This window comes from Oenanthe melanoleuca, chromosome 2 (genome assembly GCF_029582105.1).
Source record: "Oenanthe melanoleuca isolate GR-GAL-2019-014 chromosome 2, OMel1.0, whole genome shotgun sequence".
NCBI lineage: Eukaryota > Metazoa > Chordata > Aves > Passeriformes > Muscicapidae > Oenanthe > Oenanthe melanoleuca.
Window position 1 is genome coordinate 94,467,331 of NC_079335.1, and position 26,387 is coordinate 94,493,717.

The 26,387-nt window shown below is 41.7% G+C and overlaps 1 pseudogene; it reads left to right on the top strand.

Moving 5' to 3' along the window:
* The first annotated feature begins 6,178 nt into the window (after positions 1-6,178).
* On the top strand, positions 6,179-13,472 carry LOC130248807 (uncharacterized; annotated as a pseudogene).
* Positions 13,473-26,387: the final 12,915 nt, after the last annotated feature.

Genomic DNA, 26,387 nt, shown 5'->3' on the forward strand with positions numbered 1-26,387 from the left:
TGGGCCTGACTTGGGGCACCTCATCACCATGCACTGTGATGCAAGAGGGAGGCAAGAGGGAGGCAGTAAGCCCAGATTGAGTAGGGCTGGACTGTGCACCTAGCAGGAGGCCAGAGCTATGTTTAAAGCAGCTGTGCCCACGTTTTTTTGGCTATCACGTCCACTCTCCTGACCCTGCCTTCTTCTAAGCTTGTGTCAAATCATGCTGGGACTTGAAGTTGGAAAGGGCTGAATTCCCAAGACAATGCTTTTCTTGGAATGTCATGGCAGCATTGACAATAAGGCAACTGATGCATTAACATGCCAGAGAGGTTTTGATGTTTATTCATGTGATGCTCTCAAGGGTTGATTGAATTGATGTTTGATATGACAACTAATGGGAGCTCTTGGCAGGGTACCTTAGATTAATTTCCTTATTATCTGACTATATTTTATACTCTTTAGCAAAATCAATAGTGAAGCTGGTGCACAAAGCTTCAGGGTTTAAAGATTTGTGGGGGCATAGGGAAAACCAGTGAAAGCAAAAGACAATGAGAGAAGAAGTAAAATCCAAGTTACACAAGCTGCTACTGAACTAGAGTAGGTAAAGGCAATCACTGGGTTTTGAATTTTCTAGGGGAATAGAAATTTGTTAGGGAATAATTTTTGAATTTACCTCCCCCTTCCTGTCTCCTTCTTTTCCTCTCTCCTGCTTTGCTGAGGCTGCATGTTTTCCTTGCACTCTAGATGCTGAATCAGAACAAAGAAAATGCCAAACTTTCATGTCAATAGAGAGTTCAAGGATTTCAGGTGCTAGTTTCAGGAGTTATAGAGGCAAAAGAGCACTGAAAGAGCACCAGAGAGCAAGGAGAACACTGCTGTAACCCTATGTGTCTTTTCCTTTTCCATATCTGGTCTGATATATACTGCATGGACCTTTGTGAAGCCACATGAGTCATGTAGAAAGTGGTTCAACATACTTTAGTTTTGGAGAGGTAAAATGGGGAAGAAAGCATAATTTTATTTAAATACTTCCATTTATTTCCTTGTTTGTTTTTTTGTTTGTTTGTTTTTTGTCAGAGGTCCTACAGTTTCACAAAGCCAGTTTTCTTCAGATTTCAAATTTTCAAACTGCTTAATGCTAATGCTTTTCACAAGTAATGTAGCTTCCACCACTCCTCCAAGATATGAACCTGCAAGCTAATTTGTATTTTAGCTAGCTAGAGCAATTGTGATGCTCAATCAGATATATTATTATTTAATCAATTATTTTGAGTTGTCATTAAGATTGTCACCATATTTGCATATGGCTTCCCCAGAGGGAAAGAAATGATGGATTTTAGAATGTTGGTAACACTGTGAGTTTGAACAGGTATACAGCTGGCTGTCACATTCACCAGCGTTACCCCCGGACTTTCCTGATCCCAAAATCACTGCTTGTATTCCTTTTTCTCCAGTCTTCAGCAACAGCATTATGAGACACAGTCCAGTCATCCTTGTAATATGTTTGGAGGAGTTAGGAAGTGAAACACCACTTGTGCTCTAGGATTATTCAGAAATAAATAATTTCCCATTGCTTAGTATGCTTTTTTTCTTGCTATAAGATTGTGGCTTAACAATTAAAAAAGTGTTGAGGGTTTGAAAGGTTTTCTAGCTCTGCATGCAAATACATTCACATTAACAATATTTGTGTCTGAGTGTTGCATACAGGGAAACCCTATACCATTCATATGTTGTATGAAATTATGTTATAATTGAATTGAAAGGAGGAGCTGCACTGCACATACCAATCTAAAGATCATTCAAACAAGAAAGTTTTGTTAACTAGGGTCAGATTCATCCCTCATCAATATAAATGGTAGAATTCAAGTGGCACAAGAGATCCTGCATGATCTTTTTAATTAGGAACAGCTGCCACCTGCCAATACCATCTTCTCCATACATAGGTGTAAGACAGGCCAACAGTAATTCCATCACATCCCTACAGTGCTTTTATGCATTGGGTTGCTGTGGCACTGGCAAAAATCATCATGTTTCAAGGGAGGAATCACTGAGGCAAGGAAGCTTCTCAGCCATCCTTTCTTCCAGGAGATCTTCAGCACTGGCACTGTTGTTTGTCCTTCACCATGCTCTTGCTTTTGTCCTCAATCTGAGAGACAACATCTGCAAGTGCAGTTTCTGAGCCAGTGGTGAGAGAAAACACTATGCCATATTTATTGCTTATTTCACAAAAAATTTCCAAGGAGATGTTTTGGTCCTGTTTTCATGCTGCCTAAAGATACTCTCTCAATCACAAACCTTGACATATAAACTCTTAAAAACTTGGTAGTATGGAAGTGGTGTACAAATCCCATGTGGGGTCTTAAGAAAGGGGCAAATTTCAACCTGTAAAATTCATAGCCCAGCAGGCTGTGGAGGATCTTGTTAGTTCCTATGTTATGTACCTCTTCTTCTAGTCATTTTATTACCCTGAACATCTGTGGAAACATGGAGGTGCAAGGAGCCTCAAGGCTGCTCAGCATGTCTGACTGCATTTCTCCTTAAACGTGTAACTGCTTCTCTATTTGCACCTTAGCAGAGCTGTGATTTGCAACACCAAAGCCCAAATGATACCTAAGATCCCTTTAGAACATTAAACAAACAAGACAGTAGGACATCTCACAGTCTGGGAAGCCCTAAATTGAAAACAGCACTGCTTTGAAAATGAACCAATTGCATTTCTTTGCTGTGATCTAAACTTGAGAGGCTTTTCTGCATAAATCCAGGCTCTGTGTGCTTCCCAGAAAACTGAACCAGGATTCTGATTCCAGGCTTATAATGTAGAAAATCCTGTGTTTCTAATCTCATTTTGGTTGTAGTTGGATTTATATTAAGCAAACATGAAGAGTACAGCCAGTGACTTTGCACAGTAATAGTTTGAGAGTTTAATTTTCTATGCACTGTCAGTGAGCTTCTAATTTGACACTGACAGTAACAGTCAGAGGCAGTTAGTAACAAGTTAAAATTTGGAATGTGGCTAGGACTACACAAGGTACTTTGCACCTGAAATCAGTATTGGTTGAAGGACTATTAAAGTAACTGACTATAAAAAGAATACCTTTTAGTACTATTTCTTGCCCTGTCTGCAAGTTCCTAAGTTTCTTCAGAAAAAATAAGCCTTTCCCTCTTCTTTTTAAATGGTTTTGCAAAAGACAGCCCTATTCCATGTAATTTCTAATAGGAGCATAGTAAGTTTAGTAATCACATAATAGCAAAATACATAGCACCTCTCTTCAAAACATCCTTTAATAATGCCTGCTTTTCTGCTCACTCATCTTGTGGCAAATGAAACTGCTGTGATCAGAACTTCCTACAATGCAAAGTTTCATCATTTTCTTCTGTCATATACCATACCTTTCAAGAAAAACATCACAACTATTAAAAACAAAATCCATTAGTCTGACATCCATCAGTCTTGTCCTGCTAGATCATTACTAGAAAAGGAAAAGGAAAAAAAAGGGAAAAATATGCTGTTTTCTTTGTATGTTGAAAGAATGACCAAGACTAGACTTAAAAAAATGTAAAAAAGAAATACAACAAAACATTATCTCAAACCTTTCAGTTCCTCACTGTTTGTGGCTGAGGAACTTGATTCTTGATTCTCCTTGGTACCATCAGTGTTAATATCAACATAAATCAGTATAGTAGTATGAGACTACAATGAAGGGCATAATTTAACCCTAATTTTTCATTTAAGTGAATGATAAATCCTTTAAAAATTGGGACACTTGTTTAGATGGAAGGCACCACTAATTCATAAGGCAGCTATTTACAATATTTTCTAGGTTTATATTCTATTTTTTAAATCAGGTAAAATCGTTTATGGCTACATGGTGAGATATATGCTTATTTGCAATTTCTTCAGAAAAACAACATTGACTTTACTGCCCTTGTAAAACTGATAAATTTGGTCTAAAATGGAATAAATTACAAATTTCACTAGGAGATAGAGGGTTGAATATATTAATAAGTCAAGCAGTTGCCTTCAAAGTTCAAGCAAGCCAAATACAATCCATGTATTTATATGTTCTTCTCTCTGGGGCATCTAGATCATTGCCAGAGCTTACTGAGAAATATCAAGGCTGATCCAGTCTCAGTTCTGCCAGTGTTGTCTATGCAGACTGAAAGTGCACCAAAACACTGACTTAATCCCTTCAGATAAATGCATGGCTTGGAATTAAATAAGCTAGACTGTGGCAATTAACACAGAGAATAGCAAAATTGTACTGCAGGTCAACAATCTCTTCCCCTTAAAACCTTGAGGCTGAGACTGAAACTTCTTACATTGTGTATGGAAGTGTTAAACTTCATTTTTGCTTGTGGATGTTCTTTCATTTCCTTATTACTGAAGAGCTACTGTGTGGCAGGCTCAGCTGAATTTGGATCAAGTACTGTCCTGGTAGGAAACTGCATTGAGGATGTCACTTGCTGTGGGGCAGACAGAAAACCTGTTGCTGTCATGTTTTTGCTAGGAGCTCTTTTGTGCCCACTTCAAGAATGCACAGTGTCAACAGCATCTGGAAACACTTGTTTATTCTGGGCTTTTCTTTCTCCCTTTCAGTCAGAGAGTTTGAGCTCAGAAAACAGATGGGATTGTTCTGCTAGTAATTGGTCCAGCTGCTGCAAAGAAAATAGAAGGAAAAGCATATTGCAATAATAAAAATATAATAAAAAGAATCAAGCAAGATACACAAGAGTATATGAAACATGCCTGCTTTTGCTTAGTCTGAAGAAGACATGCAATATTTGGCTACTGAGAAGCTGCCACAAAAAGGAGGCAAAAACCCTAAAGGACATTTTATTTCAACAAATCTAATTGCCTAAGGGATCACTTGCAAACAGACTTCAATTTGAGGCCAACACAGTCTTGTCTGGAGCATCTAACAATTGAGAGACTGTGGGAATTGGAACTGTTAAGCTTAGAGAAGGCTGAGAGGGGACCTAATCAATACATACAAATATCTCATAGGAGGGTGTCATGTCAAGAGGATTCTTTCCAGTGGAGCTCAGCAACAGGACAAAGAGGAAAGGCCATAGAGTAAAACACAAGGAATTTTACCACAATATGAGTAAACTAGCTATTCTGCAATTCTGAGACCCTCTAACCCAAACTTGTCAGGTAAGAATCAAAAGACAAGTCCCCTAATCACAATTTCTTTACTTTTCCTTATCAATTGAGACATGATCCAGAAAAGAACCAGGCTAGTAACTATTTCCCAATAATTATGTAGGCTGACACCTGTGACATCTTTTTTTTTTCTGGAAATGAAGAACAGGGTAGGATACAGACCCTTCTATAAATATTGTCACTTTTCCTGGGTAGTTGAGTTCAAGTAGCGTAGCCAAGGAGAAAGAAGGTCAAATATGTAAACAAATATGTAAGTCTTGTATTTGAAAATCCTCCTCTTTGCTCTGAAAGGGTTTTCAGATGTACCTCCAGAGTTAGGATTTTGAACACTAAATAACAGGACTTTCAATTCTTCCCACATGACCCAAAGCAGTGGTTGTGAAACATACCATAAGGATACTCTCTCTGACCTGACACACTGAATCATTCTGCTGAAATTCCAGCTCTGCGACTTCCTGACAAATGGCTTGCTGTAAGAACTGCAGATACCTGCTTTCCTTCCTGTAGGAATAGCAGTGGAAGCACATGAGAGTGAGCAAGGGATACCCTCCTTTTTCTCAGCCCCAGCATAATGCCTGTATCTTCCCCTGCTGCAGTCTTGTTTTTATTAATGATGACAGGATACCTTACAAAATAATGAATAAGAGTCCATGTCTGCTTGATTCTCATTTGCTTGATTATCCCAGCTGCAAAATTCAAAATGTAGTTGCAGAGCCATTTTGAGTATGCTAGACCTGCTGTTTGCAAACAGAGATGAGGTAGTGGGAGATGTGGTGGTTGGAGCTTGTCTGGGGCACAGTGATCAAGAAATTATAGACTCTTCAATATTTGGTGGAAAAAGGAGGGGCATTAATAAAACTTCCACACTGGACTTGCAGAGGGCAGACTTTGGACTATTCAAGAGACTTAGACAGAGAGTTCCTTGTGAAGTAGCCCTTAAAAACAAAGGAGTCTGGGAAGGATGGGCATGCTTCAAACAGAAATCTTGAAGGCAGAGGAACAGATTCTCCCTGTGTGCCAAAGGATGAGCCAATGAGGAAAATGATCAGCCTGGATGGGCAAGGATCTTTCGAAGGACCTAAGAAAAAAAACAAAGGTCTTTTACCTTTGAAAGGAGGGTCAGGTACCTCAGGAAATGCTTAAGGATTTGCTAAGTCATGTAGGAAAAAATTGAAGAGGCAAAAGCCCAGTTACAACTCAATCTGGCCTCTTCTGTGAAGGAAAATAAAAATTATTTTTATTAATACATTAATTGCAAAAGGAAGGGCAAGGACAACCTCTATTATCTATAAGATGCAGGAGAGAATTTAGTAAATAAAGATGAGGAAAAGGCAGAGGTACTCAGCACCTTCCTTGCTTCAATTTTGACAGAAAGACAGGTTGCCCTCAGGACAGCTGGCATCCTGGGGTGGTTGGTGGTGTCAGGGAGCAGAACAGCCCCCTGTTATCCAGGAGGAGGCAGTCAGAGCCTGCTGAGCCCCTTAGATACTCATAAATTATGGGACCAGATGGGACCCATCCCAGGGTGATGAGGGAACTGGCAGATGAGCTTGCAAAGCCTCTCTCCATCATTTACCATCAGTCCTGGCTCAGTGGGCAGGTCCCAGATGACTGGAAGCTGGCCAAGGTCACACCTGTCCAAAACAAGGGCCAAAAGAAGGATCAGGGAAACTACAGATCTGTCAGCCTGACCTTGGTGCCTGGCAAGGTTATGGAGCAGATCATCCTGAGTGCCATCACCCAGCACCTACAGGATGGCCAGGGAATCAGACCCAGCCAGCTGGAATTAGGAGGGGCAGGTTGTGCTTGACCAGCCTGGTCTCCTTTTATGACCAGGTGATCCAGCTGGTGGATGCAGGAAAGGCTGTGGATGTTGCCTATTTGGACTTCAGCAAGGCCTTTGACACTGTCTCCCACAGGATAATCCTGGAAAAGCTGCAGCCCATGACTTGGACAGGAGCACTCTGTGCTGGGTTAAGAGCTGGCTGGATGGCTGGCCCAGAGTGCTGGTGAACAGTGCTGAATCCAGCTGGTGGCCAGTCACCAGTTGTGTCTCCAGGGGTCTGTGCTGGGGCCAGTCCTGTTTAATATCTTTATTGATGATCTGGATGAAGGGATTGAGTTCACAATCAGTAAATTTGCAGATGAGACCAAGCTGTGTTGATCTGTTGGAGGAAGACTCTGCAAAGGGACCCGGACAGGGTGGATGGATGGGCCAAGTCCAATACCATGAAGTTTAACAAGCCCAAGTGCTGAGTCTTGCACTTTGGCCCCAGTAACCCCCTGCAATGTTCCAGGCTGGGGACAGAGTGGCTGGACAGTGCCCAGGCAGAAGGGACCTGGGGGTGCTGGTCAGTAACTGACTGGACATGAGCCAGCAGAGAGCCCTGGTGGCCAAGAAGGCCAATGGCCCCTGGCCTGGATCAGGAATAGTGTGGCCAGCAGGAGCAGGGAGGTCATTCTTCCCCTGCACTCAGCACTGGTGAGGCCACACTCTGAGTGCTGTGTCCAGTTCTGGGCCCCTCAGTTTAGGAAGGATGTTGAGATGCTTCCAGAGGAGGGCAGCAAGGCTGGTGAGGGGCTTGGAACACAAGTCCTGTGAGGAATGGCTGAGGGAGCTGGAGTTGTTTAGCCTAGGTAAAAGGGGGCTCGGGGGAGACCTTATCACTCTCTACCACTCTCTCAAAGGTGGTTGTAGTCAGGGTCAGTCTCTTCTCCCAAGCAACCATTGGAAAAAAGAGAAGACACAGTCTTAAGTGCCACTGGAAGTTTAGGTTAGACATCAAGAAAAAATTCTTCACTGGAAGAGTGATTGGGCACTGAATTTCCAAGGAGGTTGTGGAGTCACCCTCCCTGGGCATGTTTAAAAAAAAGAATGGGTGTGGCACTCAGCGCCATGGTTTGGTTGATAAGGAGACATTAGGTCACAGGTTGGACATGGTGATCTCAAAAGTTTTTTTCAACATAGCTCATTCTGTGATTCTGTCATGGACAGATTTATCACTTCTGATTTATCACAAGCACAAAGACTGCATAAATGTCCTACTTTTAGGCAAGTCCAGGTTGGAAACCCCTAGCAACATTTTAGGAACCTGAGACCTCTTGGTAATCACTGTGGACTTGTGCAGAATCCATGAAGAGCTAGTTTAAATTTTCCTGCCTTGTCACTGCATTAATCATGAGTACTAATTACATGGCCTGAACCCAGCATTGGCCTGGGACACCAAGCCCCAGCTGACAGATAAGTGCAGCTGCATTCTTAATACTATTAGAACATAGTATTTCTGTTCTAAAAATCTAGCCCAAATTTATGTAGCAGTCTTCCCCTTCAAAATGTTCATCTTTAACCTTGAACAATGTGGAGAGAATCTGGAGTTTCCTCTGAGCAAAAACCAGATCACAATACATTTCTCCTCCATGTGTGGGACATCCACAGCTGTATCTCACTGACCAAAAGTCAAGCAGTAACACAATGATATCTCTGGATTTAGATAAGTGTGTTTGCCTGTTTACCTTTCTTCCTCTGACATAGCACCAGAAAACAGGGACTGTTATCAGGGACTGTTCAATCTCATTCAACTTCTGGAAGTGGTGGCAGGAGCTCTTCATCACTTCTATTTCATGAAGGATACACTACACAGAAAACCAAGAAGACATTCCACTTTACCATGCTAGTTTGAGCACTTCCATGCTGAGTGCATTTAAAGCTGACAGCCTGAATGGAATGTGTCCTCTTAAGCTCACAAGATCTCTCTGAGCAGCTGCTGTGAAAATTTAGATGACACCTCAAGGGAGTTTGCTCTGGGTGCATCACTCACATCCCAGTCACTCTAAAGCATTTAGGTTTAAGTCCTGGCACTATTTGGGCCAATGGGGATGTCATTTTTGCCCTTGAAGGGGAAAAAGGCTTTGATCAAAGTTCTGACAATAAATTCTGATGTAGCTGCACTATTGTCAGACATATTTGAGCAAGATGAGTTGCTACGGATTAAAGATAGGTTTAATTCTGTCCACTGGAAGTTGAAAACTGTTTGTAAAATGAGAAAAAGGGAAAGAGGAAAGAGAGGAAAGATGAATAAGGACTATGAAGAGGAAAAGCATCTTTCATTATGAGTTCTGTTGAGTGTTGCATTGATAATTTATCATCTATCACGAGTTAGAAGCCTAAAATTGGATTTATCTAGCCAAGGGCAGACATTTATCACAACAGATATACATGCAAGTATTGCAACACAGCAGTTGCTCTGATCAGGATGTAGGCATCTGTAATAGGTCAGAGGATCCATGCCATAAATGTCACAATTACTCTTCATTGTAAGACGGTATCTAATATAATTTGTCCTCTGCATCTACCCCAGGAGTTTTTTGAACAAGGGGAGATGAATGATCAGGAATGGAGAGGAAAAAGTATAGGCAAATTTTTTATTTACTACTTTTAGCACAGGACTAATACAATGGCAGCCTCTACTGACATTGAAATAAATCCTTTAACTGGTGTCCAACAGTGTCTGAGCTCCTAGAAACATTAAAGACTTTTTTTCTAAAGGCTTATCCTTGACTTTTCACAGCTGGTTCAGGATAGTAATACAAACAGTATCACACAAGTTATTTTGGAGATAGTACCATCTTCTTTCTGAAAGCATGCTTCCTTATCAAGCTGAAACTGCTCTGAGTGCAACAAGGTGTTTGACAAGTTCCCATCATAGCACATTTTGGTCTCTTGAATGCCATGGAATGACAGTACAGAAACCTACACTTCACTCTTGACCCCTCTAACTGATAGAAAAATATAGGCATGTTTGCAAAGGACAGAAACACCCAGTCTCTTTGGATTCCCACTGGTGCTTAGAGAGGCTTATCTGGAACAGAGACTAGACAGTTAAAATCACATCCTTTGATGATCTCTTAATGTTTACGTGTTTGAATGTATCCCTCAGACCCAACAAGGCCTGAAATATGATGAAGCCCTCCCTAACAGGAGATCAGGTTAAACTAGAGGGCAAAAGATGCTACCCATGCATTTGGGAATTCTCATTTTCAATCTCCATTTCAATGCAACTGCTATACCAGGCACAATCCTGATGTGTGTGACCCTGGGATAAACCATCCCATAGCAGTAAATTAAAAAATCTAGCCCCAAAAGTCATGAGATTGGACCAGAAAAGGCTAATTAGACACCAGCAGTAGTCTGATAGGGCCTTCTCACTGCAGTGGAGGTGAGATCTCCTAAGTGTGTTTTCCATGTGCAGCACAACTGGTGCTCTTGATCATAGAATCATAGAATTATAGAATTGTTTAGTTTGCAAAAGACCTTTAAGAGTATCAAGTCCAACCATTAACCTAGCACTGACAGTTCCACTGTAAAATAATGTCCCTAAGTGCCACATCTACATAACTTTTAAATATCATTAGGGACAGTGAGTCAACACTCAGACTAATTTCCCATTTGTCACCCATAAAAAATTTTAAATCTTGATCCTCGGATAGCTTTCTTGTTCTTAGATGGAAGTGTACTGGCTGCAAGTAAGCAGTGCCCATCTACTAAAATGATTTCTACCTATTGCTAAAACTGAGCACATTGAGGACAGGCAGCCATCAAAAAATGTCCCCAAATGAGCTTGAAGAGCTTCTGTCCTTCAGGTCACTAGGAAGAAGTCAATGGGCCTCAGACAAGTTTCTAGGTGGTTCCTCAAGGCTACTGAGAGTCTGGAAGGCACCATGCAAAACCATGCAAATGGCACTGTGTGGGCAGGTTTGGTAAAATTTGTGCCCGTCCTTATAGCTGAAGTACAGCCAGCTCCCCTGGTACTGCCTCCTTGAGCATATCACATAGCCCAATTCACACAGATTAATTCAGTGGCCATGCTCAGCAGGGATGGAGACAGGGACTAACTCTCACCCAAGACCTTGTTTGAAGTAAGGTAATGATTGTCTTGGCTTGCAATACAAGATGTGACCAGAAATGTGTATTCTATCACCATCTGTTGAAGCTGGGTGTGGCAGTGATCCTTATCTCCATGGGACATATTATCTGCTAATGGGCCATCTTTAAAACCAGGTGGGGCAGTCATCTTTCTTTTTTCCACAACCCATCCTTCCTCCAGGAAGATATCATCTGTTGATGGGCCATTAAGTCCCACTGTATGACTGATAAAATTACATCATCCCATTGGGAGATGCTCCAGCCAGGAGTAGGAGCTGCACCTTTCCTACCTAGATAAAAACTGAGATTTTGAACACCAAGGCAGCCTTTTCCACTGGATTCCAGAGGAAAACTGGACCTTTCCACATCATCCCTGGACCTTCAGAGGAAAACTGCACCTTTCTACAGGACCACTGCTTCAACAGAACCACATCTGTCACTCCAGGAGGACTGTAGCCACCATTTAATGGGGCTGCTGCCAACACTCTGACTGACAGGATGTCAGGTTGTTTTCTGACTCTGTCAGCTTTTAGGTTTGGTCTTTGTAATACTGTATTTCTATTTTAATTTTACTAGTAAAGAACTGTTATTCCTAATTCCCATATCTTTGCCATAGAGCCCCTTAATTTCAAAATTATAATAATTTGAAGGGAGGGGGTTTGCATTCTCCATTTCAAAGAGAAGCTTCTACCTTTATTGGCAGACAACTGTACTCCAAACCAGGACAATGATAAACAGGACAAATCTGCTGTCTAGCAGTTGCTTCATGGTGGTTGCATGCTCCATGCATGCCCTTGGTAAATGGGACATAACCTGAAAAACATCTCTAAAAGTTATAGATACTACATCACCTGCAATACAAAGTAGGCATGGATGTAATCTGTATAGTGACTAATATTCAGTAAATTCACTCACTTATTTCATAATGACCTGGGTGTGAAGCTATATTCCTAAGAACAGGTATGGATAATGGTACAGTGCAAATCTGTTCCTCCCACATTTCCTGTTCACAGACTAGAGAAAAATATCCCATTATCCCCCATTAGAAGGGTAAAAAATGGTATAGATAAATGAGAAAGGGCTTCTCAGTCTTGCTTAAGGACTGACTCTGCCATCTTCTGGAAATTGCAAGATAGTCAACAAAAAGCATATTTTATAATATACTGTTCAAAGAAAAGACATTTTAGATTTATGTATTCAATGACATAGCAGCTTAAAATTCACCAGTTTCACTTTCTGGAACTTTTATCTAATCATTTTCTTCCCCAATTTCTACAACAGTTCAAGTTTCTTATGAAGAGAAAACAAAAGAGGAAAAATTAAAATGTCTGAAAACTAGCAGGTGGTTATGCTGCTCATTCCACTCTTTTCAGGATAAAAAGTCACTCCTGACTCCCTTCCGTGCTTTCTTCCCTATCACAACCTGAGTCTTTCACAGCTTTGGAGAATACTCAGCATTTCTGAACAAATAAATAAAATATCTGATGACTTTTTACAATTGGTATTTTTATTGGAATAATTCATCTTACTGGGACTTTAGATTTTATGCAAGCTTCTTATTCTACCACAGTAAAACAACTTCAAGTATTGAGAAGTCACAATTCTTTTTGATTAATAGCGGTTTGGCTTATGGTATGTATCTGAATGTTCACAGTTAATCTTGAATAAGCACTAAATGATAAAACCTAAATGAGTTTTATTTTATTCAAAGGACTACACTAAATCATATAACCTCTCATTTTCTGCAAACCAGTAAGTTACTTATTAACTCAGTTGATTCACTGAAACTCATTCTCATTTCTCAGTTCTTCATTAGACTGTAAACTTTACCTCCCAGTTGACAATTAACCATTTTAACACTGAACTGACGTATATAAGTTACTAAAGGAATCAGCCTAACAAAATGGAAGGTACACTGATATGTTTGCTGGCTTTTTCCCAGAAGGGAATCCTTCTTTCCCTATCCATTTTTTCAGTTATTTTCCAATAATATGTATCACTAAGGAAGCAAGCACTGCTAGAGAGGAAAGGAAAAGGCAGCTCATAAGTGTTTCAATTGTTCACATTGCTTTGGTTTGGAAGACAGGTGTCTTCAAAGCAGCCTTTTCCTTCAAAGGGAAAGCAGGGCCCTCCCTTGAAACAGAGAAATAAACCCCTTCTCTCAGAAATAGTATAATTTTGAAATTAAGGGGCTCTCAGGCAAAGATATGGGGATAGGAATAACAATCCTTTTCTAATATGTATAACAAGGCAAACAAAACAACAACTATGATATTAAGAACAAACAGAACAGGAACCCAGTTCCAGTCCTCTCACCCTCAGGCCCTTTCCCCTCTGGTGCAGTTCCGGTCACAGCCGCCAGGGGCGCTGGTGGCTCCCGGCCGGGCAGGGCGGGTGCGATGATTCCCCCGCGCCTGCAGGGGGCGCTGTGGCGCGGGCTCAGGGAGCGCACAGCAGTGGCAGCTCAGCCCAGATGGGAAGGAATGGAAAAGAGAGGCTCTGCTTCACTAACCCTAGGCAGTGTTGGTCCCAGTGCTTCAGCAGGACACTCACGAAGCTGAGACAATGGGGGCCAGGTGTCTGTCCATGAGCTGATTTTCGAAATGAGTTCTGTTGTCCAGCTTAGTTCTTTCTGGGATGCCATTTTGCCACAAGACTTGCTTTTCAAGGCCAAAGATGGTCTGAGCAGTGGCATGAGGTAGAGTGCACATCTCCAGCCACTCTTTTGTTGCCTCCATCATTTTAAGTACATAGTAATTTCTTGGTGGGTTTGCAGGAGTGTAATGTAATCAATCTGCCAGGCCGCCCCATGTTCACGTATCAACCATCATCTACCATCCCACCACTTGGCCTGCTTGAATGCAGCATACCTTCAGGCCAGTTCATGATGAATTCCAATATCCCTGAACAACTGGAGTTTCCTATACAAGCTCCCTGTGTGATCAGTGTGATCCAGTTAGTCCATGTAGCATGAGTGGGGATGACATGTGGAAGGGACTTTCCCTTTGAGTATACAGTCCAGCACTGGTAGTTGGGGTGCCAGAAGAAGCTGTACTTCAGTTCCCATCACTTACGAAATGTGAAGTATTGGAAGGGAGGGTGTCAAGAGGAGGGAGCCGGGCTCCTCTCAGTGGTGCCAAACAATAAAACTGGAGGCAACAGTCAAAAACTGGTGCTCGAGAAGTTCCACCTGAATACGAGGAAGAACTTTTTTACTGTGCAGATAACCATACCTGGAACAGATGGCCAAGACACATGTGGAGTCTCCCTCTCTGGAGTTACTCAAGAACCATCTGGATCCAATTCTGTCAATGTGCTCCAGGATGACCCTGCACGGTTCAGGGAGGTTGCACCCAGTGTCTGCACTGCTGGTGATTCTGTGAAAGTAAGGGCTCTTTAAATTATTATATGTTTCTCTGACCGTAACATTTTGTTCAAAGCCAAGCAGTATTGTCTAGATTTCAATGAAGCCTGAATTATAAAAAATAGATAGTCAAATTAATATCTGCCTCCAAATTAAGGTGAGGTAAAAAGTTGTGAAGAAATATCTATAGTGCTTTCACAAGGACTTCAAAATTAATGACAGGCTTCCAGGAAAAACAAGATTGAGGGCTGCATCTTGAAGGCAGGCTGGGGCTGTGATGAAACTACACCACAGCTTTCTCAACTTGAGGCAGTTAACTTTAAACATATGTAAATGCAGTTTGGTTTAATGTCTCTATACCAGAGCCAAGTAAAGTTTTCATAATGGCCATCAACATTTGCATACCTGGAAACTGTGCTTTAGCTGTGCAGCGGACCAAACTATCACTTCATTTCCTCTTAGTGTCCCAAACTGCAATGAAATGACACTGTCAGTTAGACCATACCTGATGCTGTCCTGAGTAAGAACTGAGCTTCCCTCCTCTAAATCCTGAATAGAGTTTCCCTCCACTAAAATAGTGGAATTTTCACTAATGTTAATAGCTAACCAATGGTAATAGTGGAGCTTTTCTTGGCAGTTTCTAATAAGCAGTAAGGATATCCATAGGTTTCTGCTAGGAGATTCACTCTTTAGGGGCACAAAGAGGGTTTTTGCTAGGCCTCACAGGTTTCTGAAAATGAACTGAATGTTTGTAGTGCTTTTTCCCTGAATGAGCTAGCATCTCAAGCCCTTTCAGCAGTGGCCAAGGCCACCTTTAGGGACACCACTTATTCACAGCAACCATTACTCACGTTTAAGTGAATTTAAACCTTCTAGTGACTGGAATACTGTTTTTAGAAGGGATGTAAGGTGGGGAGGGGAAGGTCAGCCAAATCAGTGTAGAATATTTAAACATTTTTTAAATTATCTCATCTTTCTATTTCCAATAAGATTTTCTAACCTTTTTTTTTTTTTTTTTCCCTCAAAACCACTATTTTTTAATTTGAAGACTAAAGGTTTTGGTACATTAAAGACCTAGAAATGAAACAACACCTTTCAACACAAGATTAGTATAGGAGGTAATATAAAGGCTGGTCTTTATTGGGGGTCTCCAAGGGGCAGATATGGAAAAACACCCAACCCACATAGAGTGAATATAGTTTTATAAGTTTAACAAATTAGCATAATTGACAAGAATCCCTCCTCTGTAACCCCCCTTTAGATGAGAACTAAACTTTGCTTATGAAAATGTGTCTTGAAGAGCTGGTTTCAATCTTGGCTCCAAGGAAGAACCAAGACAGGATAGGGGCATTGGACCCCCTGGGGCTTGGAGCATTTTGGATGTGTTTTGTCTTTTGGCCTATCAGGGTAGGAAAAGTACTGGAGCTAGCTAGGAACTATAGAACTATAGAACTATAGTCTACAGAGCTATGAATATTATGAAGGAAATGTGAAAGCAAAAATCATTTTGGCAACAGTGTGAAAAAGAAAAGGAACAGTGTGTTTTGGTTTTCAGTCTGCCCAAACCACACTTTTTCCCTGATCATTTGGTTCAGCCACCAAATCAAAACATCAATTTTTCATGTAGTTTTCCTGAGTTCTCCTAATGTGTGGAGACACCCAAATCTGTAGAGATTCTTCAAATACATGCAGAGAATCCCACTAAGAAAATACAAAGTATGTTTGGAGAATAAGTAGATACACAGTCCAATATTCAACTATGAATTAAAAACTATAATTCTGGGTCTTGTTCAGAGAGTACATATGGCTATGTTGGAAAGAGGAAACCTGAGAATTGCCCCTGAAGATCATGGTGAGGTAAACCTTGACTCTTCACCTTCAGTGCTAATTGAACTGGGATAATTTAGCTCCTTCATCCCATTTATTTTCTGCCTGAATTTTAAATAAAAATAGGCTGAAGGAAATTAGTAAGCGGGTTTCTGCTTCAGATCATATGGGTAAGTACATGCCTTCCAAATCAAAGATGCCCCAAATTTCTAGCCCTTTACTTGATCAATCCAAATTAATTAAGAAACTTTTTCTCTCTCCATATTCACATGCAGTTACAGTGGCTCCTATTTTCAGAAATCTTCAGTAACTTTCTGAAATTATAGGGCTTCTAGGTTCACCATTAATGAAAGAATATTTCCTAATTAGTAATAAGTGTTGAAGTTCAGTTCTGCTTTCTCCTGAAGACTCCACAGATGGTTTTCTATGGAGCTGGATGCAAACAACACACACTCTTTCCCATCTTCAGTCTGGAAAATACTTGCAAACTGCAGATGTCATGAGAACTGCTACACTGTTTCTAAATATTACCACATTTTTTGCATGTCTCTTGAATCACTTTAACACCAATGAATATATATCAATATCAATATTTGTTTTCTACTTAATTTGAGTATATGGGGAAGAATAGGAACAAACATTATAAATGCAAGAACGAATTTGAACTTTAAATTCACAAATTAAAATTTGGACTGCTCATCTGGAGACTGAGCTAAAGGGAAAGAAGCAAATACAGATAATTGAGGCTAGAATATGTGACCTGGAAAGAGCATAGAGATGAAGCACAATTCAGTAAGGATGAGGTGAAGAAGACCAAGGCTGAATCAGCCAAGGGAGGCAAAGAACAACAGGAAGGGCTTCTACAGGAATGTTAACCAGAATAGGAAGAACAATGAAGGTGTACACCCTAATGCCCACGCCCCCCCCCTCCCAATATTAGTGCTGGAAAACTGGCAACATGGATGAGAAGGCTGAGATACTCTCTTCTCACTCCTCCCAAGTGGGTGGACAGTAGGATGGGGATTGGGGGAGCAAAGTCCCTGTCACTGTAAGTAAAGATCAGCTTCATGACTATCTGAAGAACTTGAATGTCAATAAGTCTATGGGACTGTGGTGATGTGTCTGTTTTCCCCCAGGCCTCTCTAATATTGGAAAAATTTTTGCTAGGCCTCAACTTTGAACAGGGCTGAGTTCTTATTGAACTTATCAGAAGCACAGTCTGCTCTCAGAAACTGTGCTGTCTAATGAGCTAATGGTTTTGCTTTTTTTTTTTAAATCAACATGCTTGGAAACTTTTTTTGCCTAAATAACAACCTAAGTGGAATAATATTTTTGTTCCAAATCTTTCAAAGAAAATTTATGACCTGAAGTGTGGACACGATAAAAAATTATTATGACTAAAGCCCACTCTCTTGCAGCCCTATGTATGAGACCCTTTGAGCTGACCTGGACTGCAACATCTGTGACCAGCAAAGTTCCTCTGAAAGCCTCTCAGAGCCATCAAACTCTCAAGTTTGCTGTGCTCAGAGGATTACCAAACAATGACTAATCCTGGGCTGATACTCCCAGTCCTTGAGAGTCAACACTTTGCCTGTTGAGAAGATGCAAATACATCTGTAGTGAGTATTTCACTACCTTAAATGGAAATTTTCTAACAGGTACCTTGTAGAAATTCTTTATGTCTGTGTGCATGCAAGTGTGCATATGCTACATCAAATGTGGGAGAAATGCTGCTTTCCAAGATTCTTAAGTACTTTAGGTTTATAAGTTAGGCCTTAAGTAAGTTACTGTTGTGATATAATAAACCCTATATGAATCATTTGCTTAACAGTTTAACTGAAGCTGTAAGTTAAGTTAAATGCTCCTTAAGTGCTGTTAAGCTTGAGTTAAATGCTGTTACGTTTAAGTGAAGCTTAAGTGCCGCTGCACTTTCAGGGTGTACTCTTTTTTATTCTTACCCTTTCTATTGTTTTGTCTCCTTTCCCCCCTTCCTCCACACCTCCACATAGATAATTTTAGGATTATTTTGGTTTATTCTTGATTATTTTTGATTTTTGTTTGCTTTTCCTTGGTACACCTTAACCATCTAGTAGGTAGTACAGTGAACCTTGCTAATGAACTTTGTCATGCTGTCACTTATATATTAAATCTGCTTTTACTGATACTTTTGCCAGCAACTCTTTAAGAGACTTTAAACACTTATTCACAAAGAGATGCACCCCAGAGGCCTAAGAGAATTGGCTGATGTAGTTGCCAAGGCACTTTCCATGGTATTTGAAAAGTCATGCCAGTCAGGTGAAATCCCAGGTGATTAGAAAAGGGGAAACATTGTACCCATCTTTAAAAATGGTAGAAAGGATAACTGATAACTGCTGACCTGTCAGCCTCACCTCTGTGCCTGGGAAGATCGTGGAACAGATCCTTGTAATGGCCATGCTAATGCACATGGAGGACAGGGAGGTGATTTGTGACAAACAGAATGGCTTCACCAAGGAAAAGTTGCCTCACCAACTTAGTGTCCTTCTCTGATGGAATAACTACATCAGTGAACGAGGGAGGGGTTACAAATGTCATCTATCTAGACTTCTATAAAGCCTTTGACACTGACAAAACATCCTTCTCTTTGAATTGGAGAAAGATGGTTTGATGAATGGACTATTATAAGATGGATAGTCTCATCCAGAGAGTAGAGATAAGAGTCCCAAAGGACATCAGGAACAAGTGGGTATTGGGACCTGTGTTATTTGATATCTTCATTAATGCCATGGACAAAGGGATCAAGAGCATCCTCAGCAAATTTGCAGATGACACCAAGATGAGTCATGTGGCTTCCGTACCTGAAGGATAGGATGTCATCCAGAGGGACCTGGGCAAGCTCAAGAATTTGGCCCATAGGAATCTCATGAGGTTTAACAAGATCAAGTGCAAGGTCCCATCTTGAGGCAAACCCTGGTATTGATGCAGGATGGGAGATGAACAGATTGAGATTAGCCCTGCCAAGAAGGGAGTGCTGGTGGAGAGAGGCTAGACATGACCCAGCAAAGTGTGCTGGAAGCCAAGAAAGCCAAATGTGTCCTGGGCTGCACCAAATGAAATGTGGCCAACAAACTGAGGGAGGTGGTTCTGCCCCTCTGCTCTGGTCTGGTGAGACCCCACCTGCTGTGCTGCATCCAGCTCTGGGATCCTCAGCACAGGAAGAACCTCAACCTGTTGGAGTAAGTCCAGAGACACTAAGATCATTAGAGGGATGGAGCACTTCTTGTGAGAGGAGAAGCTGAGAGAATTTGGTTTGTTCAGCCTGAAGAAGAGATGGCTTCAGAGTGACCTAATTGTGGCCTTTGAGTACCTGAAGCAACCCTACAAGAAAGATGGAGAGGGATTTTTTTCTAGGAGCATGTAGTGACAGGATAAGGGAGAATGGCTTCAAACTGAAAGAGAGTAGGGTTAGATTAGATATTAGGGAAACATTCTTTACTCTGAAGTTGGTGAGGCGCTGGAACAGGTTGCCTAGGGAAGTTGTGGATACCCCATCCTTGGAAGTGTTCCAGACCTGGCTGGACGGAGCTCTGAACAACCTACTGTACTGAAAGGTATCCCTCTCCATGGAAGGGGGACTGGAGCTAGATGGTCTTTAAAGTTTCTTCAAACACAAGGCATTCTACAACTCAATGTTTAAGAGCTAGCAAAACTTCACTGAAATATGCATTCTGCATAAGCCACAAAACACCTCTTTTTAAAATTGTTGTTATCCAGAACAAGTCTAAAACTCACTCAGCCTTGATACTACAGAAGTAATTGTTTTGTACAACTTTCAACATTTGGGAAAATAAATTTTATTATTCATATGTGAATATATGTTCCCATGTGTGTGAAAAACCTTGGTCCTATGTAAATGTTCCATAAAATCTGAGTGTTTCCAGCACACTGGATTGTCTTTCCTTTCTCTAAGACATAACTGCCCCATTGGCATCTGTACAGATTACTGATCACTGACTATAAAGGTAAACATTTCAACTAGTGCCATCGAAATTTCAAAGGAAATTCTTTTTTTAAATACACCTGTAAACTCCTGTAACACCAATTCACTTTGCACATTGTAGAAATGGCAAGGAACAGGAAAACTAAGGTGAGATAGATCTCACTTATACTTGTTTTCTAGCCAAATGCAATACACATTTCCACAATTTGCTCTTAGGAGAGCCCAGTCCAGACCCACTTGTCCCTAGCACAGCAGCACTGACCCTTCCTTTATAGCTGTGTCTTAGCATTGTGCAGCATTTCAAGAGAATAACCATCAGATGGCAGCAGCACACAAACCACTAATTATTTCCAAAGGCTGGCACAGTCGAGATATTAACCATGTCCTTCTGGAAAAAAAAAAATAAAAAAAAAAAAAAAAAAAAAAAAAAAAAAAAAAAAAATCATTTTTCTATGATAAATAGGTAAATAAACCATCTTCTTAGAAAAATTATATTATTTGAAAGGAAATAAGACACACTGAAATGCACCAGATGCAGCAAAAGCTCCTACTCTTATTCAAGTGAGCTATGATATTTGTCAGTCCCCTGCTCCCTTTAAATTGAAGAGGAATTTCCTGTCAATCGTCTTACACAATGTGACTAGGTGAAAATATATTCCAAAAATCTCTATGAAATGCAAATTTTATTATTAATTGCGACCCACTGTGCCAGTGGATGTAGTATGGACTCAACAAAAGAATGGTTCGTGCCCAGAATACAAGTTTACAAGGTGAACAAAATCTGGTTCCTCTGAAGTATTTTCTTCTGTTTGCATATGTCTGCAATGTTCTTCTCCCCATCCCTTTAGGTACCACTGACATGTGGAGGACTTCAGGTATACTTTTCTTTTTGTGAGGGTGATGCCAGACTCATTGTGAAAAGAGGGGAAAGCCCTGCTGTTCCCATGACTACAACCACTCCAGGTGGGACACAAGGATCTGCACTCCAAGGATCTGGGAAAGGGCCAGAAGACACATATGTCATGTGACAGGTACTGATATTTTGCTTCATCTCTTTGTTCAGCCTGCACTTTCTTACATGGTTATGACTGTGGTCTGCCTGTCACAGTCACCATTATCAGGAGAAACATACTTCCAGGGGCACCAGGACTGCACAGACTGTGCTTCATGTCCTCCTGTGCCACCTCAGGGTCCTCATCCAGCGCCTGTCTGCCTGCAGAGCTCTGGGTGCCCTTGTCCCCCAGGAAGGACATTTGCCTAAGTGGTCTCCAGATATCAGCCATAAGCACATAAGAGAACCAAGTCATGGAGCACTTAAAAAAATTGGCTCAGTGTATGCTGTTCTGACAGAGCTATGTAGCACCAGATAATTCAGCTTGAGTCTTCCTCCTGAACAAGTTTGGCAACAAATTTCAGGCAAGCTTTTGGCTTAAGATTTGGTATATATTATGGCTATGTCTGGCATGCTTATGCCACAGCACAGCCAGCAACCAGAGCACAGAAGTGTGGAGAGCTCCCCATGCTGCAAAAACTGTATGTGCAAAGCAGTATAAGAGCTCCCCAATGCACTGGCTACTCTGCCACTGGTACCTGCATTGCATGCTAACATATTCATAGCTGGTGCATGTATTTAAAGGTTAAAAACTAGCTGCACACTTCAGTCAGTGTCTCAACAACAGGTATAAATATACCTCTCCATGAAGTGCCTGGGATTGGTGGGTGGATTTGTTTGCTCTTTCTTTCACCCTTTTGCATTAGAGGTTTTCCTGAGCTAGTGTGTAGAAGGAAGACTTAGAGAAGAACTGAACTAGATGATAACAAGCTGTAAAGCTACTCAATAAAGAAAAAATGAAAAAAATATAAGTGTTTGTTTCCCTTCCTCCCTACTGAAATAATAGATTTATATGGGGAAGGGAAGCATGTTCTCTGCTATGTACATCACCCAAAAGGATGTGACTTCCACCACTAGTGAACCATCCTGGGCCTCTCTAGAGAGGGTAAGATCTGCTGTCTCTGGGCATTGGTGGAAGAGGTTCACCATATAGAGGGTCAGTGCTTTGCATATTTCAGGTATATCCCCACCACAATTTGGTCCACGACTCTGAAAAATTTGTTAACAGGTTGGCTGGAGCTACAGAAAGAGGTTATGTCAGGTTTGGTAATACAGACTGGCACTCTGAATCTCCCACACTGCAGCTACAAACTGCTGTGCTCAGGAGCAAGGCATCTGCCTCTTCTGCAGATCAGAGCTTCCCATGATCTCCTGCCTGTCCTACACAAGAAAACACCTAGAAATGATAAAAGTATAAATGAATATTGAAGGTTAGGATTTTTCCTCTTTTTTTTCTTTCTCTCAGGGAATTTTCTCCCATGATATTTAAGAGACAAACGTGGATTGGAGGAGAAGGAGGAGAAGGAGGAGAAGGAGAAGAAGGAGGGGAAAGGGTGCAGTTTGCTACTGTCTCTTAACTGGGCAGCACTCTCTTAGTAAGTGCAGAGATACCAGGAGATTTTGGCTAGGGGATGAGGGGCTGGGCTTGGCCCTGGCTCACCCTCTTGCTCTCGTGATCAGAGGGGAGCAGGTCGTGCTCTTGGTGCCAGGCTGCTGCTGCAGGGAGAATTCGCTGCCACTGTGGAGTTCAGTCCTGCACAGCTTTTCCTTGCTGTGGTGAGCCTCTGCTCCTAACAGTGGTCATGGAACTGGGACCTTTCCAACAGCCAATCTCACTGGAAAGGACCCTCACCATCTGCTCCGGTGCCGCAGGGAAAAACCCGGGACCCTGACCCCCACATCCCTCTGGAGGGAGCATCTTCTGGGTGCTTGTGGGTGCCCAAACACCACTGCCCAGCCCCCTGTTTTCTGTTGCTGCCTCGGGCTTTTTGCTGCACTTTAACCCAGCACCTGGGTGTCCACCAGGATGCTCCGGGGCTCCTGGCACAGCTTTGGAGTTTTCGCTACACTTTGTTTGCCACCTTGCGTGTGCCTGCCTCTGCTGTACCAGCCTGCTGCTCCAGGGCTCCTGATACAGTCCATTTTGCTATCCATAGGGACACCAGGACCAGCTGCCCCCCGTGGGTTTGTAAAGGAATCCCCTTTCCATCCCTTCCCCCGGCTGTGCCGCCATTGCCGTGTGGAGAGAGGGGCTGGGCCCGCCCACAGCGCCCCCTGCAGGCGCGGGGGAATCATCGCACCCGCCCTGCCCGGCCGGGAGCCACCAGCGCCCCTGGCGGCTGTGACCGGAACTGCACCAGAGGGGAAAGGGCCCCACAGCCCAGAGAAGGCTGGCACTGCACTTGGGGGGTTCTGTTTATTGTTCATGCTACAGTTGTTGTTTGGTTGTCTTGCTTTATATATATATATATATATATCCAAGTAAGGAACTGTTATTCCTTTTCCCATATCTTTGCCCAAAAGCCCCATAATTTCAAAGTTATATTAATTTGGAGGGTAGGGGGTCATATTTTCCATTCCAAGGGAGGTTACCTCTTTCAGGTAAGACAGGCACCTGTCTTTCAAACCAAGACAATGAGCAATCAGAGATCTGAATTTGACAGGAAAATGGAGAACGCTGTAGTCAGTTCTCTGTGATAAATCATGCTTCTATAGTCTGGGAGGCTGGAAGTAGTGAGTAGTAAAAACCTCAAACTGCAGTCATTTTGATAGTAGTTTTTAATCTTCTCTCAGCTAATGAAACAGCTTCAAATTTTCCCAGGTCCTCCTCCAGCTTTGCCTTGACAGTCAGTATCACTTCCATCTTATTTCTGCTGAGTTCTGTCAGCAGTCTTTAATACAGATTTATACCACTGCATTTGGGAGTTGTGTGATGGTTGTATCTGCTTCTGATGAAAATGAGAGATAGAGTTGAATGTCATCATCTTGCACTGCAGATCACTTTACATCACAACTGCTTCTAGTAGCACCTGCACAGAGATAACAAATAAAAAATAAGTGATCACAGGGAGCCTCATAGGTCTTTCTGCTACTGAAACCACCTCAAAAAATGAGGATCGCTTCCAGCAACCTTTACTCATTTGACAAAAATCAGTGAAAGATCTTGTCAGGGTTTAGAAATAATATTTCCCAGTTCAGTGCTCCCACTGAAACATACCAGACCACATGCTGCTCACTCATTCACCCCCAGATCTCTTGTAGCTGGATGGAGAGGCGAATTTGAGGCACAGAGAGGTAATGTGGGTTGAGATAAAGAACAATTTACTAGAAACAGCAATGAAATAAGAAAACCGTCAGTAACAACAGCAATACTAATAGTAGAGTGTCCTGGGTTACAATATGAGGTGTAACCAAAGTATATCTATTCTACCACCATCTACAGTACCTTAAGATAGCTAGAGCAGTGTTTCTTTACCATGACTCAACTGTGAAAACTCTCTCTGGGGAAGTAGCAGCACTACCCACCCTGGGGGGAGGGGGTTATCTCTCCTAATGGACCTTCAAGAACTCCCCAGAATGACTTGTGGAATTACATCATCCACTGTGAAATTTCCTGCCCTGTGGAAGGTACCAGAAATTTCCGCCTCTGTATAATCTGGAGCTTGGGACACCACAACCACCACTGGACACAAGAATTCTCCACTACCACCACTGGACCTCCAGAGAAGGACCAGGCCTCTACACAGGACCATCATTTTTGGCAAGACCACATCCATCACATCAACGGGACTGCAGCCATCATTTAATTGGACTTCTACCACCACCCTGACTAAGAGGCTGACTCTGACTTTCTTTGTTTAAGACAGTGTTTCTCTACTGTTGCCTTCACTGTGACTTTCCTAGTAAATTGTAATTCAATCTTGGAATCTCTCACAAGGCATTTGTGTGGTGTTAATTCCTCCCTCTGGTTTACCTTCAAACCAGCACACAGGATGCACAAAATGGGCAAAAGGTTCGCATGCAACTGCTCACCATGCAGAACTGTGGATCTTGGTGCCATCCAACTGCACACTCTGCACACCCAAACAATACTGGAAAACCCATAGCCCTCTCCATGCCCTCTGCCTATGTCTTGAAGTTGTAGCCAAATAACCCAGGGTCCTGTTGAAAATATTAACCCTGTCCTTGCCAGAACCAGAACAAATCAGCATATTTTTTCCAGATCCTGCTAGTTCTGGTCAGCAGTGCCCAAAGCAATTGAAAGGCTAGAACAGGTACTGATTTTTGGGTGTTACTTTCTAGAGGCCAAAAATCAATTACAATAGCTCTAGTTCAATGATAGTAGCCATTAAACTCTGTTCAGGGAATCTAAGATTGTCCAGTTCATTAACATCACCTCTCTATTGTCAGTGATATTTTCCCAAGGAAAAATGCTAAGTTTTTACAAGTAGTTGAACACTACAACAAGTAAGTAGAAGACCTATAGAAGAGGAATCATAAAAATACAGAGCATAAAAATACATTCACAATAACAAGGTCCTCTTCTCAGAGGTGTCACCAACAGTGAGATGAACCAATTCTCTCAAAGCAATGTGGTGCCATCAGAAAAAAAATGTATGTTCTCAAAAAGCTGCCTCAAGGCCTGAGCTGGATATGAGGTTTGGATTTTGAATTTTGCAGCAAGGTTCAAAAGATCAGATGTCAAATGGAACAATTAGAATAACAAGCCTGTGACTGCACAGTATCTGATACTCCTGTGTTGTTGAGGGTATGGGATGAAAAAGCAGACACAGAAATCATAGAAAAGGCCTTTAAAGGGTGCAGTATAACTTCAAAACAATTCGATTTAATTTCAGAAGTTTTCTTGTGTTAAAGGCTATCACTTGATCTAAACCAATTTCTCCTTTTGTTGAGCATTTGCTTGCCCTCCTGGATACCTAAGATTTCCCCCCCCCCCCCTCTATGATTTAAACAACAGCAGGTTCTATAAGCTTCACTGGGCCATCTGCCTTAAGTATGCAGTGTGTGCACATCCTTTTCCACTAGGATGAATCAGTCTGCTGAAGTAGAACCTTAAATATGACACACATATGCAACAAAATGACATAAATGTGCAATGACTTTTAGGAATATTCTCATTAAAAATTGTACAGCCTTCTAGGCTCAAGGACTGGAGACAGGGTATCCTTGCACCTCTGCTGGGTGGCATAACCTTACAGAAACAATTTCAAAAAGCTAGCAATTTACCTTTCTTTG